Source organism: Rosa chinensis, chromosome 3 (genome assembly GCF_002994745.2).
Source record: "Rosa chinensis cultivar Old Blush chromosome 3, RchiOBHm-V2, whole genome shotgun sequence".
In the NCBI taxonomy this organism is placed as follows: Eukaryota; Viridiplantae; Streptophyta; class Magnoliopsida; order Rosales; family Rosaceae; genus Rosa; species Rosa chinensis.
In genome coordinates this window covers 3383201-3398003 of record NC_037090.1, presented here as the reverse complement: position 1 = coordinate 3398003, position 14803 = coordinate 3383201, and the positions used below count along the sequence as shown (strand labels likewise).

The 14803-nt window shown below is 38.9% G+C and overlaps 1 pseudogene; it reads right to left on the bottom strand.

Moving 5' to 3' along the window:
• Window positions 1-6921: 6921 nt before the first annotated feature.
• Window positions 6922-7034, bottom strand: LOC112195574 (annotated as a pseudogene).
• Between the last annotated feature and the right edge of the window lie 7769 nt (window positions 7035-14803).

Here is a 14803-nt window from a genome sequence, read left to right as displayed (position 1 = left end):
GCATGAAAACATACTAGGTGTACATGCATGTAGGGGTTGTGAATTACAATAACTTAATTAGAGATAAGCTTGGTTGGTTTGCATGATTTCTTCATCTCCAAACTTTATGCAATTAAGGTAATGCACTAGTTTTTTTTTCTTTTTTTCTTTCCAGGAAGCGAGAGAGGGACTAACTCCTCGTCCCCTCTCAAAATTTTACTAATGAAAAAAGGAGGATATAAACTGGTTGGAGGACTAGACCAAAGCCCAGCCGTGGACCATTGCACCCAAATTACTAAACAACAGCAAGAACATTGTAGAATATTCCAGGTCATGATACAAAGAAAAGGTTTACAAAAGCTAAATGTAATCAAGGACATCAAACCAAACTCCAGTAATTAACAAGGACTGAGATAATTAAACAACAAGCAAATCTGCAGACAGGCCATGAAACAAAGTCTCGACCAAAAGCAGAAGACAAAAACTGAGGCAACAAATCCCATCTGTAAGTACCTTCATGTGATGCATCATAGTTAGCTAACATATCTGCCGCAACATTCCCTTCCCGAAAGATGTGAGTGACATGCAACTGCAATTTTCTAGCTAATACTGTATTGTTTAGTCACTCAATGCGCAGCCTCCAAGGGACAAGAGTTGGGGACGCGAAATATCTCACTACTACCACTAAGTCCGTCTCAATCCACAAATGGTTCCAATTATGCGACCTGGCCACCCGTATTGCTTCTAAGAAAGCAAGAACCTTAGCATCAAGGGCGCTAGGGAATCTCACACTCGAAGCGAAAGCATGAACAAAAGCACCCTCAGATCGCACGTGATACCACCGTAGGTAATGCACTAGCTAGATACCTAACGATTGAAATGCATGACTTAAGTACTTAGTTAAGTACTACAATACTCGAGAGGAGTTGCTTGATATCACGAAAGGAGCATATCACTTGTCATACTCGAGAGGGATGCAAGGAGAGAAATTAGTTAATTAATTTAGCATCATTCATATTAAAATATATGGATACTTGCAAGGAAGCTTAGTGGTAGACAATTCAAATCCTAACTTTCCTCTATTAATTCACTGGTTTAGTTTAGAGTAATTTAGTTTATATTTGAGTATTTAGTTGTTTTCGATTCAAAACTATCTTCAAAAACTAAAATCAAATCACTACTCCATATTGCACATACTCATTATGAGCCTAGATTTCATTGTGAATTTAGGTTGGTGATTGTACATTTGCATATTTTAGCTCTCTCCTTAGGTTCACACCATAGCTGATGAAATTAATCCAATTCTCGTGGGTTCAACAACCTTTCTTAAATCTCTATACTATTACTTGTACCCCTTATACTTAGGGATGACTATTTAGCTGACAATAGGAGATAACATAGTTATGATAACTTGATGATGCCTAAAAGAAGATTTCAAAGGTAAGATGTTGCTATAGAATCCAAGTACAAGAGATTCCAAAATATTGCCAAGTATTTTTGAAATAGGAGTGGTCCATGTAGTAGTAACATATCAATAATGGAGCTATATATTTGGTTATGACTGCAATAGTCATGACTAAAAGGTGCTAACATTTGTCCCCCAACAATCTTTGTTTGATCTTCGCGATGACTTTAATTATAAGTCAATAATGTACACACTGAAAACAAAATCTTGGACAAGAATTCAGGACTCCCCTCTTGGTTGATATGGCCTCTACTTTTGTGAGTGGAGCTCTACATATGAAGCATTTGTTCAAAGATCACATTTTGCTACAAAAATTAGCTTCAGTGAAGTAATTGTTTCTTTTGATTTAACAAGTGAGACATACATGGAAGTACCACTGCCACAGGATGTTGGTGCTTCTTTTACACTTGATGAAGTGAGGGCTTCAAGAGTGTGCTTATGCTTACTTGCGAGTGACATAAATGATTCAAGGTATGATAATTTGGTGGTGATGAAATATGGAGTGGATGACAATCTTGGACCAAAACTGTCAAAATCACATCATCGCATGCATGTTGGGCGGTATATTTTTTATTATCAGGTTAAAACTAATGACATGGTTTGTGAAAAATGTGGTTTTATTGAATGAACGTGGGAAACCGGCTTCCTATAATCCAAACAAAAATTCAGTTAAGGTATTTTGCAACTAATGATGAATTATAAATTATTATCCTGATTGTGTCGGCCTTGTAGAAAGCTTAGTCTTGCCCAATGCTTACAGTAACCTACTAACCTTATTGTTGACGGAACTTGTCGTCTCAATATCAAAATTGTAAGCACATTGCAAAAAGAAGTGAAGGATATTGATGGTGAAGAAAGAATGAAGGAGAGCAAGGATGGAAACAAAGCGAAGATGTATCTGTTTCCCTTTCATCCAGAAGTAAAGTAATAACTCTGTTTCCCTTTCATCTATGATGTATATGTCATTTCCGTGTTATTAAGTACCGTAAAGTTATTTTTATAAGTATTATTGTGTTCTATTTTCAGCTCATTTGTAGTATTCTAACAAGAAAAGAAAAGAAGAGGAAAAAAAAAAACTAACTTTTAGTTATAGTCATGTGTGTTCAAACAAATACATGTCTTCTTTTAGAGGAACGTGCGAGTAAAAGTATGTCATTAAGTAAGTTAATAACAAGTAACTAATGGTCAGCCCAAATCGAGCAGCAAAGCCCAATAAGTAGGGACTTGAGCTGACCTATTGTCGTTGTTTATTTCTATTTTCCGTTGACCAACAGACCCATCGTCGTTGTTTATTTCTATTTTTCGTTGACCTATTACTTGTCTCTATTAAAAAAGCCAATCACACACACACACACACACACACTAGTAAAACACACTCGCACTAAAAGAACGGGGAGAACTACCGCCGCTGAGACGAAAATGGTAAGAGACTGTAATAAGAACATGCAATTTTCAAAGTCTTGAAGCATTTCGTGTTTGTTTCTTTGTTAGAAATCTATGTACATGTTATGTGTGTGTGTTTTATGATCTTTAATTTCCTAACAGGAGGGCTTGGAGATAAGTAGAGCTTGCTATCCATGGCGAGTGTTGGCATTTGATGAGAACGGTGGCATACAAGGTATAGACGGGTCCCCAGATCATGCATTTCTTAAAAGTCATTAGCTGGTAGTTTTTTGGTTCTGCTATTTTAAAATCTAAGGATCGATATGTTTCTGTGGTAATAGTTTTGGAACATTCTGGTGGAGCCTCCGAAGAGCATGTGGTTCAAACTTGGGACGAATCGGATTCCCGAGGGCTAGGTGTGGTTGCCGCCTCTATGAATGACCGAGTATGTCTGTGTTGTTTGTGTGTTTGTCTCCCTTTAATTAGAATGGTTTCAAGCAATGGATTTGTATGCATCAATACTCATTGGTTCTTTGTTTTTCTCTGAAATGTTGCAGTTACTAGCTGTGGCTAGAAGATATGGCACAGTGAGTACATTTTTCAACTGATTTTCAGGACTAATTAGTTTCTTTCTTTATTAGAAACAATTTAAGGTTCTTGGTAGTTTCTACCTCTAGCTAGTGACTTGTTGTGTTCGTATGTTTCATTTAGTTACTTGCTTATTTTACAGGTTGAGGTTTGTGATCGTTTTAGCTGGGAGACGATTTACTTGCTTATTTTTCTCTTGTAAAAATGCTTAAACAAATATAAGGTCCAACAGGGCAACTATGCATCTTAACATTGTTACTCATTTGAGAAACGGTATTTCATATTATCATATACATATGTTTCCATGAACTTTTGCTTGTTGTTCATAAGTTTAACGCATGCTTGCCTCATATCTTGCGATTTCATATTTAGTCTGCATAATATTGTATGAACCAATATAGTTACTTAATTTGAACTAATTCAGAAGGAACGATGTCCATTATCATATAAAACATCGATACCTACGCATGTATACACGAACATATTTTAAATTTGGACATTACAAGAAGAAAAAGATATTTTACATGAACACAAACATATTTTTATAGGACATATTTTTTGGGATGTATACACAAACATCTACTCCATACACAAACATATTTCATCCTTTTGTGACTTTTCCCCTTTTGCCTCCAACTTTTCAGAAAAATTAGGATCAACAATAACATTTGTTAGAGGAATCTTTAGACACACATAAAAAAAAATAGATGAAAGTTGGAGTCACATGACAATATAAATAAGGTGCCAAAACAGTCTTCAGAACAATAGTCAGCTCTTATATGAACTGATTACACGCATTTATATACGTGTAATTATATCTAAAACACTATAATTAAGCTAACTCTCATGTCAATTATTATGTAATTAATCCTTTTTATTTATTTTTGTAGAAAATAAGCGGAGTTGCGGAAACTAGATAGAATGACGTTGAAATGGTGAAGATTGGAGTTTCCGACAAAAGGACGAAATAGTCAATGTGGGTCAACCGTAGTCAACGCCATCAAGGGAACAGAATCCAATCCAATTACTTTCGATAGTAATTATTGAAGTGCGTAGAAAAGAGAAGAGAAGCGAGAAGAAAAGAAAAAAAAAAAAAAAAAAAAAAAGGAAACAAATAGTGGTTAATTAATTAATCAATCTATGATTGATTAGTTAATTAAATGGTTAGCAATGAACCATTTGTTCATCATGCAGCACGTGCATGTGCTCCTCCTTTCATAATGGTTAATTGAATTATTGCCATGATCAAAAGTGCCACACGTGTTCCAGATATCATCCATCTCTTTTTGCTCTCATCACCACCAGCCACGTACCATTATCTTTCCTCTTGACCGATATCCGAAAGGCATTCTCTCACACAACAGTAGCCGCAAGCCGCAAGCTGAAAAAAAGATCCCATCAGAACCCCTCTCTTCTCTACTGCCGCAACCACCCCAATTCCATATTTTATTTTTCTTTGTTCACAGAAACCCACCTCCCTACTCTCTCTTTCTCTCATCATTTTCTCTCAAAAATTAGAAGGAGCAATTAAAGGTTTTCACTTCACTTCATCAAGGCTTCATCACCACAAGGGATTTTGACTTTGGTAAAGAGTGGAGACTTAATTTCAAGTTGGGTTCATATTTGCCTCTAGCAATTTGTGAGCTTAACTTGTGTTCCTTTTCTCCTCTATCATTTCTCTTAATTTCTTATGTATTTGATGATGTATTTGATAATGAGTTGTGAGTAGTTCAATTTTGGGAGTTAGGGTTGTGAAGCCCTAACTCATCTTGTATAAATATTGATACTTTAATTTTAATAAATGCAATTTCCATTGTGTATGCTTTAAATCCGAATTTATTGGTCCTTAGAAGCATGTTTCTAGGCTTTGTCACTCTTTGAAATTATGTTGTGGGCAATTGTGATGAGTAGATTGATAAATTGACAACTTATTGGTCTTGTGGCATCTAGGATTTAAGTGTGGTAACCATTAGCTAGCTTAATTGTAGCTAAGCTTGCTTGGGTCTCTATTATCTTGCACTCTAAGCCTCTAATTTTAGATATTGCGGCCTTAACCGGCGTAATGCCTAAATTAGAGAGTTGATTGTGGCCCTAACCGGCATAATCGATACACCGAAAGGATAATTGGTTTAGTAGCTTTGACCGGTACTAGATACGGGACTTAACACATATAGGAAATGCATGCATTTATGAAATTGGTATCGATATTTGCAAGAGAGTTAGTGTGAATCACCCGACACTCCCATATTCCCATTAATTTGAAAATTCAAATTTAATTTCTTGCTTGATAATTAGTTGTTTGCTTTTATTTTAGTTTGCATTTAATTTAGTTAATTCCCAATTCAAGAATCCCAAACAAAATTCTACATTCCATTGTGCATAACTCATTTGGGCTACAAGTTAGTGGCTTTGATTAGGCTTAGTGTGAGCTAAGCCGAGCATTGCCGAGGCTTGGTGCCTTGTGAATATTTTATTTTACTTTATTTTATTTTTATTTTTACTTTTTCATTGTATGCTTTTGAGTCACTCTAGCGCCAATTACCTCGGTTAGGTCCAACACCTAATCCCCGAGGTACGATAATCAAGGTTTTAATATTTCCCTTACTTGACAACGATTCGTACGCTTGCGAAAAAGTTTATGAACCAAGTCAATGGCGCCGTTGCCGGGGATTAGGGTCTTCGGATCTTAATCCCTTGGTAATTGGCATTTTGGGTCACTTTTAGCATACTTTTGTTTTTATTTTTATCTTTATCTCTTGTTTCTTTGTTTAGTTTTTATTTTATTTTATTTTATTTTATCTTGTTTTATTTTATTTTATTTTCATCGGTTAGATTAGTCAAATTTAGTACTAGTTGTTTTTCATTCTCTTGTTACCCCTCTAATTACTTGTTAATTTTGCGTGGGTTGAATTGGTGCTTATCTTGCTTATATTTTTGTTATTGAGATACTCGATTTCTTATTGATCCTTCGTAGGTATATGAGCAACACTCTACTACCTATCAATTTGAGAAGTGGTTGTGTTTTGCAAAGATTACCTAGAGGAAGACCAACAAGGAGAGTTAGGAGACCAAGACATCGCTCACAAGCACCTTCTAGGTCTCCTATTCGAGTAGTAGATATGGGCGACGAGCGTCAAGGACCACAAGATGAGGAGGAGATTCCATTGAGCCATTATTCATGTCCTAGCATTGTAAATGCTCCATCTTGCATTGTGCTTCCTCCGACAAATGCCAATTTTGAGATCAAGCCTAACATGTTGTCTATTCTCCCTACTTTCCATGGCATGGCTAGTGAGAGGCCCTATGATCATATAATTGAGTTTGATGCCATATGTTCCACTATGCACTTGGGAGGATTAACTTTGGAGGGTTTGAAGCTTCGATTATTCCCATTTTCTTTGAAAGATCAAGCACGCACATGGTTTCATAAGCTCAAGCCAAGATCCATTCTCTCTTGGGCCGATATGCAAAGAGTCTTTTTGAATGCTTATTATCCACATCATCGGACTACTTATATGCGGGATAGCTTGACCAAGTTCTTTCAAGAGGATAATGAGACTTTTTATGATGCATGGGAGCGCTTCAAGGATATTGAGTTAGGTTGCCCTCATCATGGACTCACCAAGTGGCTTCTTTGCGAATCTTTCTACAATGGGTTGATTATTGATGATAGAAGGAGATTGGATAATGCATCGGGTGGAAATTTTCTAAAGAAAGGTCCCAATGCCGCTTGGGATACTTGTGAGGAAGTGGCTACCCAATCCGGTCAATGGGATAATCATCAAAGGAGAAGAGGAGGTAGAGATGACCACACTACATCTAGAGGTCTAGATTCACATGCATATGGTACTAGAGGCCGAGTTGATATGGAGCCTCGTGGTAGAGGTGTGTATGATGTTTCTCATATTGATAAAGATGATGGAGTTATGAATTCCAAACTTGAGAGGCTCGAAGCAAAGATTGACAAGAAATTTGAGATGCTTCTTCAAGCGCAAAAGGGTAGTGGTTCGTCTTCTTCACATGTCAAGAGTGTTGCTTCTTCACATCTTTGCTTGATTTGTGAGTCTCCTAATCATTCTACTCATGATTGTCACTTGGCTTCACAATTTCCGGAATTTGTTGAGGAGCAAGTTAGAGCTATTAATTCTTATCAAAGACCACCAAGAAATGATCCTTATTCTACTACATATAATCCGGGTTGGCGTAACCACCCAAATTTCTCATGGAGAGATGGTGGAGGGTCCTCTAATGCACACCAAGGTGGTTCTCATTCATATGGAGGGAATCAAGGCCTTAATTCTTCATCTTTTGGTCCTCACGGTCATGGAAACACACAATTTGGTGGACAAAATCATTATGGGCAGCAAGCATCTAGTTACAATTCTCAAGGCCAGGGGCCATCTTTTGGTGCTACACATGCTTATGGAGGAGCCCCACATGATACTCAAGGGTTTGGTCAAAGTTCTCATTCATTTGGTGGTGCCAATCCTACACAAAATGCTCCTCCCGGATTTCAAAATAGGCAAGCACCACAACCGGACCCAAAGAAGTCTCATATGGATGATGTATTGGCCGCCCTAGCCCAAAGTCATACTTCTCTTACACAAAGCCAAGCGAAGACCGATCAAACTCTTAATATTCTTGCTCAAGGTCAAAGTTCACTTGCACAATGTGTGGGAAAATTAGAGGTCCAAATGGGACAATTAGCTAAAGAGCTTGGAGCACGTCCACATGGTGCATTACCTACACAACCGGATCAAAATCCGAGACATGAGCAAGCTAAGGCTATTACTACACTTCGAAGTGGGAAAGTTTATGACAATAAGGTACGCATGCCTAAATCTTCTAACTCCCCTTTGAATGTGCATGATGACATGTATGCTCCCACGTACCCCACATCACATTCTTATGATACACATGTTTCCACCCCTATACATGATTCTCATTCTTCACTTTCATATTCTAATGATGATAATCATGTGTTAGTAGAAAATTGCATTGATTGTGATGATGATGATTTGTTGCATTCATATGGAGCCAAGGGGGAAGAAAATGTACCTCTTGGTCATGTTGCTAATGATAATGTGCATATGCATCATACTTTTATTTCAAAGGAGGATGGGAACCGGGGGGAAGAAAATGTACCCCCGGGAATTGGAGTGGGTGATGTGACTTTGTATACAAAAGGAAGAAATAAGGGGGTGGATAAGGAAGCCGGGGAGGAAGAAAATGTACTTCCCGGAGGTGCACAAGGAAGGAAGACCTCTTTATCTCATTCTACATCTTCAAAGTCTCAAGCTTCTAATTCTTCATCCGCACCACCTAAGCATGTGCATTTTGGCCCCACTACTCATTTATCATCACCTAGGGATCTTCATCAAGGGGGAAGGAATAAGGCGGAAGCTACTTCATCTACTTCTATTGATACACATGGTTCATCCTCGGGTTTGAGTTCTAATGGTTCACCGCCTATTTCGTCATCTAGTGAGCATCGGGAACAACATCAAGGGGGAAGTAATAAGGAGGAAGACTATTCTCATGTACCTTTGGATTCTAGGGATAGGAGTGGACCGATCCATTCTACACTAGGCGAGGCCTTGAGGGCTAAGAACCCTAGTGGGACGGTTACCACCCTTAGGGGTTCAAGGGGGAGTCTCACTTTTTCTCCACCTCTTGATTTGAACTCATCGGAGCCTAGACTTCCCTATCCACAAGTTAAGAGGGCTCAAGATCAAAAGAAGCGGAAAGAGACACAAAAGCAAGAGTTCATTGAGCTATTCAAGTCCGTTAACATCAATATCCCATTACTTGATGCCATCAAGCAAGTACCGGCCTATGCAAAATGCTTGAAGGACATGTGCACTAATAAGAGAAAGTTTGTGGAGAATGAAGATATATACTTAAGTGAGCAAGTGTCGGCCGTTCTTCAAAGGAGGTTGCCTCCTAAGCTTAGTGACCCCGGATCTTTTACTATTCCATGCACCATTGGGTCACGAAACTTTGATCGTGCATTATTGGACTTGGGGGCTAGCATCAACCTTATGCCATATGATTTGTACAAGACTTTGTCATTAGAGCCAATTAAGCCTTTGAAAATTAAGCTTAAGATGGCGGATAGGAGAATTAAGTACCCTCGTGGAGTGGTGGAGGATGTTCTTGTCAAGGTAGATGAGCTTTATGTGCCGACTGATTTTGTAGTACTTGATATGGACTCTCCTTCTTGTGATGATGATGATGATGAGTTACCCATTATTTTCGGTAGAGCTTTTATGGCTACCGCCGGGGTGAAGATTGATGTTCAAAAGGGTCTACTCACCATGACAGTCTTTGACACTACCATTGGATTTCGTATTTTTGATGCTATGAGGAGTCCGTTATACCATCTTGATGAGTGCTTTCGGATTGATGTTATGGATGATATTGTTAGGAAGAACTTCATTGAGCATTCATCGACTGATTACATGGAGACTTGTATTGCTCAAGGTGGAACTAAATTTGAGAGTAAGGAGCATGTTGAGGCTATTGCACACTTAGAGGCCTTGAGACCATATGTTCCTAGACGTGTTACACCAGTTTTACCTTTACCTCCCTCTAGTACACCACCTATTCCTTCATATGAGACACCACCAGATTTGGAGCTGAAGTGTTTACCTTCGACATTGAGATATGCATTTCTAGGAGAGATGAGTACATTACCTGTGATTATCTCGTCGAAGTTGAGTAAAGTTGAGGAAGATAAGCTTCTGAGGGTGTTACGTGAGCATAAGAGAGCTATTGGTTGGACCATTGCCGATATCAAAGGCATTAGTCCATCCAAGTGTCAACATCACATTTATTTAGAGGAGGGATGTAAGCCCACACGAGAGGCTCAGAGGAGGTTGAATCCTCCCATGATGGAGGTAGTGAAGAAGGAGATTATTAAGCTTCTAGATGTTGGAGTCATTTTCCCGATTTCTGATTCACCGTGGGTTTCACCAATTCAGGTTGTCCCCAAGAAGGGAGGAATTACAGTAGTGCAAAATGAGAAGGGTGAAGATGTGCCACAGCGAGTTCAGAATGGATGGAGGGTTTGTATTGATTATAGGAAGCTTAATGGAGCTACAAGGAAGGATCATTTTCCACTACCTTTCATTGATCATATGTTGGAGAGACTAGCAGGTCATAGCCACTATTGCTTCTTAGATGGCTATTCGGGATATAATCAGATTGCTATTGCTAAGGAAGACCAGGAGAAGACTACTTTCACATGCCCGTTTGGTACTTTTGCGTATAGGAGGATGCCTTTCGGACTTTGCAATGCACCTGCTACTTTTCAGAGGTGTATGATGGCATTGTTCCATGACATGACTGAGCGCTTTATGGAGATATTTATGGATGATTTCTCGATTCATGGTGATTCCTTTGATGATTGTCTTCGACACTTAACCCTTGTTCTAGAACGGTGTGAGGAGACCAATTTGGTCCTCAATTGGGAGAAGTGCCACTTTATGGTGGATGAGGGTATTGTGTTAGGGCATGTAGTATCATCACGTGGCATTGAGGTGGATAAGGCGAAGATTGAGTTGATTTCTAGTTTACCACCACCGAAGAATGTAAAAGGGGTTAGGAGTTTCCTTGGGCATGCAGGCTTTTATAGACGTTTTATTCAAGATTTCTCTCGGATCACCAAACCATTGTGTGACTTGCTAGGCAAGGATGTGCCTTTTGATTTCACTTCGGAGTGTTTACAGGATTTTGAGCTACTTAAGGAGAAGTTGACTCATGCACCTATCATGATCGCACCTGATTGGACTAGACCATTTGAGTTGATGTGCGATGCTTCAGATTTTGCTATGGGAGCTGTTTTGGGTCAAAGGATTGAGCGAGCACTCCATGTGATTTATTATGCTTCCCGGACTTTGAATGATGCACAAGTCCATTACACTACTACCGAGAAGGAGCTTCTTGCTATTATTTTTGCATTGGAGAAGTTTCGGAGTTATCTTCTTGGGAGTAAGGTGATTGTTCACACGGATCATGCAGCATTGAAATATTTGTTGAGCAAGAAGGATGCCAAGCCCCGTTTAATTCGTTGGGTGTTATTACTCCAGGAGTTTGATATAGAGATCAAGGATAAGCCAGGTCGAGAGAACCTTGTTGCAGATCATTTGTCTAGACTTGAGTTTGGCAGAGACTCTTCTGATATACCATTGACTGAGCATTTCCCCGATGAGTACTTATTTCATGTTGACACTGAGATGCCTTGGTTTGTAGACTTTGTGAACTATTGGGCTAGCAATTGTACTTTCATTCCGGATAACTATGATGCACAGGCCAGGAAGAAGTTTCTTAGAGATGCTCGGTCATATATTTGGGATGACCCGTACTTGTGGAAGGTGGGTAAAGACCAGGTGATTAGACGATGTATTCCTCAATGGGAGGCCCCTGAGATTATTTCATTGTGTCACTCATCTCTATGTGGAGGACATTTTGGTGGAAAGAGGACAGCTTTTAAGATCCTTCAGTCCGGTTTCTTTTGGCCTACTTTGTTTCGAGATTGCCATTCTTTTGTGCTTCAATGTGATAGATGCCAGAGGACCGGGAATATATCCTCCAAGGACCAAATGCCTCTCACTAACATTATGGAGGTTGAGATTTTTGATTGTTGGGGCATAGACTTCATGGGACCGTTTCCAAACTCTCATGGGAATGAGTATATCATAGTTGCGGTTGATTATGTTTCGAAGTGGGTTGAAGCCAAGGCCACAAGGAAGAATGATTCTAAGGTAGTCACCAAGTTCTTGAAAGAGCATATTTTCTCTCGATTCGGGACTCCTAGGATTATTATTAGTGATGGTGGTACACATTTTATCAACCGGACTTTTGATGCTTTGTTGGGGAAATATGGGGTCAAGCATAAGGTTGCCACACCTTACCACCCTCAAACCTCCGGTCAAGTGGAGGTGTCAAATAGGGAGATTAAGAGAATTTTGGAAAAGACGGTCAACTCTTCTAGGAAGGATTGGGCTATTAAGCTTGATGATGCTTTATGGGCCTATCGGACCGCATATAAGACTCCTATTGGCATGTCTCCCTTTCGCTTATGCTATGGAAAGAATTGTCATCTTCCGGTTGAGCTTGAATACAAAGCTTGGTGGGCTATCAAATTTTTGAATTTTGACTTGGAAGTTAGTGGTGACAAGCGGAAACTTGACCTTTGTGAGTTAGAGGAAATTCGGGAGGAGGCATATGAAAGTGCCAAATTGTTTAAGGAGAAGACAAAGGAGCTACATGATCGAAAATTGGTGAAGAAAGCCTTTGAGCCCAAACAAAAGGTTCTCCTATACAACTCTAAACTTCGTCTCTTTCCCGGAAAATTGAAATCAAGATGGAGTGGACCCTATGAAGTAGTGGAAGTGTTCCCTCATGGTGCTATTGAAGTAAGAAATTTGAATGATGGGAGAATTTTCAAGGTAAATGGGCACCGGCTTAAACCATATCATGACTCCACTTTTGATTCTCATCATGAGGTGACTTACCTCAATGATGCTTCTTGAAAAATGAAAAACTCTATGGACCGGCAATGAAGTCCTTAAACAAAGCGCTCGCTAGGGAGGCAACCCTAGCATTACTTGTGATGTTCTTTTTTGTTCATTTTGCATCAATAAGGCTATTCAGCCATCTTTTTGGGAGGTTGGGAGGTGCTTGGAGTGTGGAGAATAAGGAGATATTTTGAGCTACAATTCTTGTGTGGAGGTCATGGAGGATGATTTTGGGTTCTGAATTGATGGGATGAAGACCACGAGCTTAATGGAGGACCCTTGTCCTTATTCTTTGATGGCCTATTTGTGACGCATTGCTCTTTGGACACTATATATGTCTCAATGGAGTCGACCTTTCATGAGCACCTAGAGCTAGCTTGGAGCATACGTTAAGGAAGTCAAGGCCTTGTGCCTTGAGGTTGGTGTCTCATGTTAGTCTTCTCCAAGGATCGTGAGCAATGGAGGGTCGACAAAGGGAGTTTTCCGTAACTTTTCTCCGCAATTAGATTTTTCTTTTCATAGTTAATTTGTGTGCCTTCGCCCGGACTTCACTCTCATGCCTAAATCCGACACGGATTTTAGCTTTCGAGCTCACTTTACAACATTGAGGACAATGTTGGTTTTAAGTGTGGGGGTGAGGGCTCGGGTGACTAATAAAAAAAAAAAAAAAAAAAAATTAGATTAGCTTTATGTAATTATATTTTAGTGCTTAATGCCTTTTCCAACCCCAATGACGAGCCATGGACTTAACTTGTTATGATTGTGGATAGATTAAGCATGATCTAGGACTATGAATTTGTTTTGTAATTAAGTGCATATGTGATCTATGCTTAACTATATGTGTGCACATAGCCTAAGGTTAGGTTGGTTCATCATAATTAGAGAAGCATATAGATGATTTGATTGACTTGCATACCCTTATTTGTGAGCTTTTGTGCCTATATCTATAGTGTATGCATCGTTCATTCACTTATTCTTTCATGTGTGTACAATTTCATGACATTTCGTATCTAGAACTTGCTTGAGACCTCTCGAGGCTACTTTTAGCTTGCGACATGATAGAAAGGATGGAGGCATTAGGACTATATACCACCATGGCCAAAGAAGCATGTGCCCAAAAATATTTACCACTAGATTGCCACTTTGAGTCTATTTATATAATTTAGCCTTTTTGTTCATTACCACCACAAATTCCTACCTAGCCTATACACTTTTATACTACCCTTCCATGGTAGTTGGTGAAGCGATTCGAGAGAATGACTTTATGTTTGAGTGCTTCAAAAGAAAGAAAAAAAAAAAAACAAAAGTGTGAGGTTGCAAAAGAATAAGTGTGGGGGTGAGTGATTTGTATAGAAAAGAAAGTTCTCAAAAAAAACAAAAAAAAAAAAAAAAAAAAAAAGTAGTTTGTGCAAATAGAAAGAAAGTTTAAGGAAAAGAAAAGTAAAAAAAAAAAAAAAGGGTTGTGTGAAAAAAAAAAAAAAAAAAAGTATTACATAGTATAGTAGTGTAGTGTGGGTTGTACATTGGGTTTAGAGTGAGTGATTTAGCATTCGAAAGCAAAAGTCTTAAATCTCTACAAGAGAGAGTTGCTTCACTGATTTCTATGGACTTTGTATTTCCTTATCCTTCATTTCTTATAGCCACTTGCCCTTAGCCCCATTACAACCAAATAAAAGACCTCTTAATCTTGAATGTTGTGGGTTACCTAGCGGAGATGAGATCGAAGAGCAAGCATATGGCCGCGCATGTTGTGAAATTGCTTTTGAGTGAAACACATATAGCCCCTAAACACTTGAGCGGTAATATGTAGTGAACCTATGTGAGTTTAGCGGGTTATGTTGGGTCCTCTATATGCCTATTTGATTGT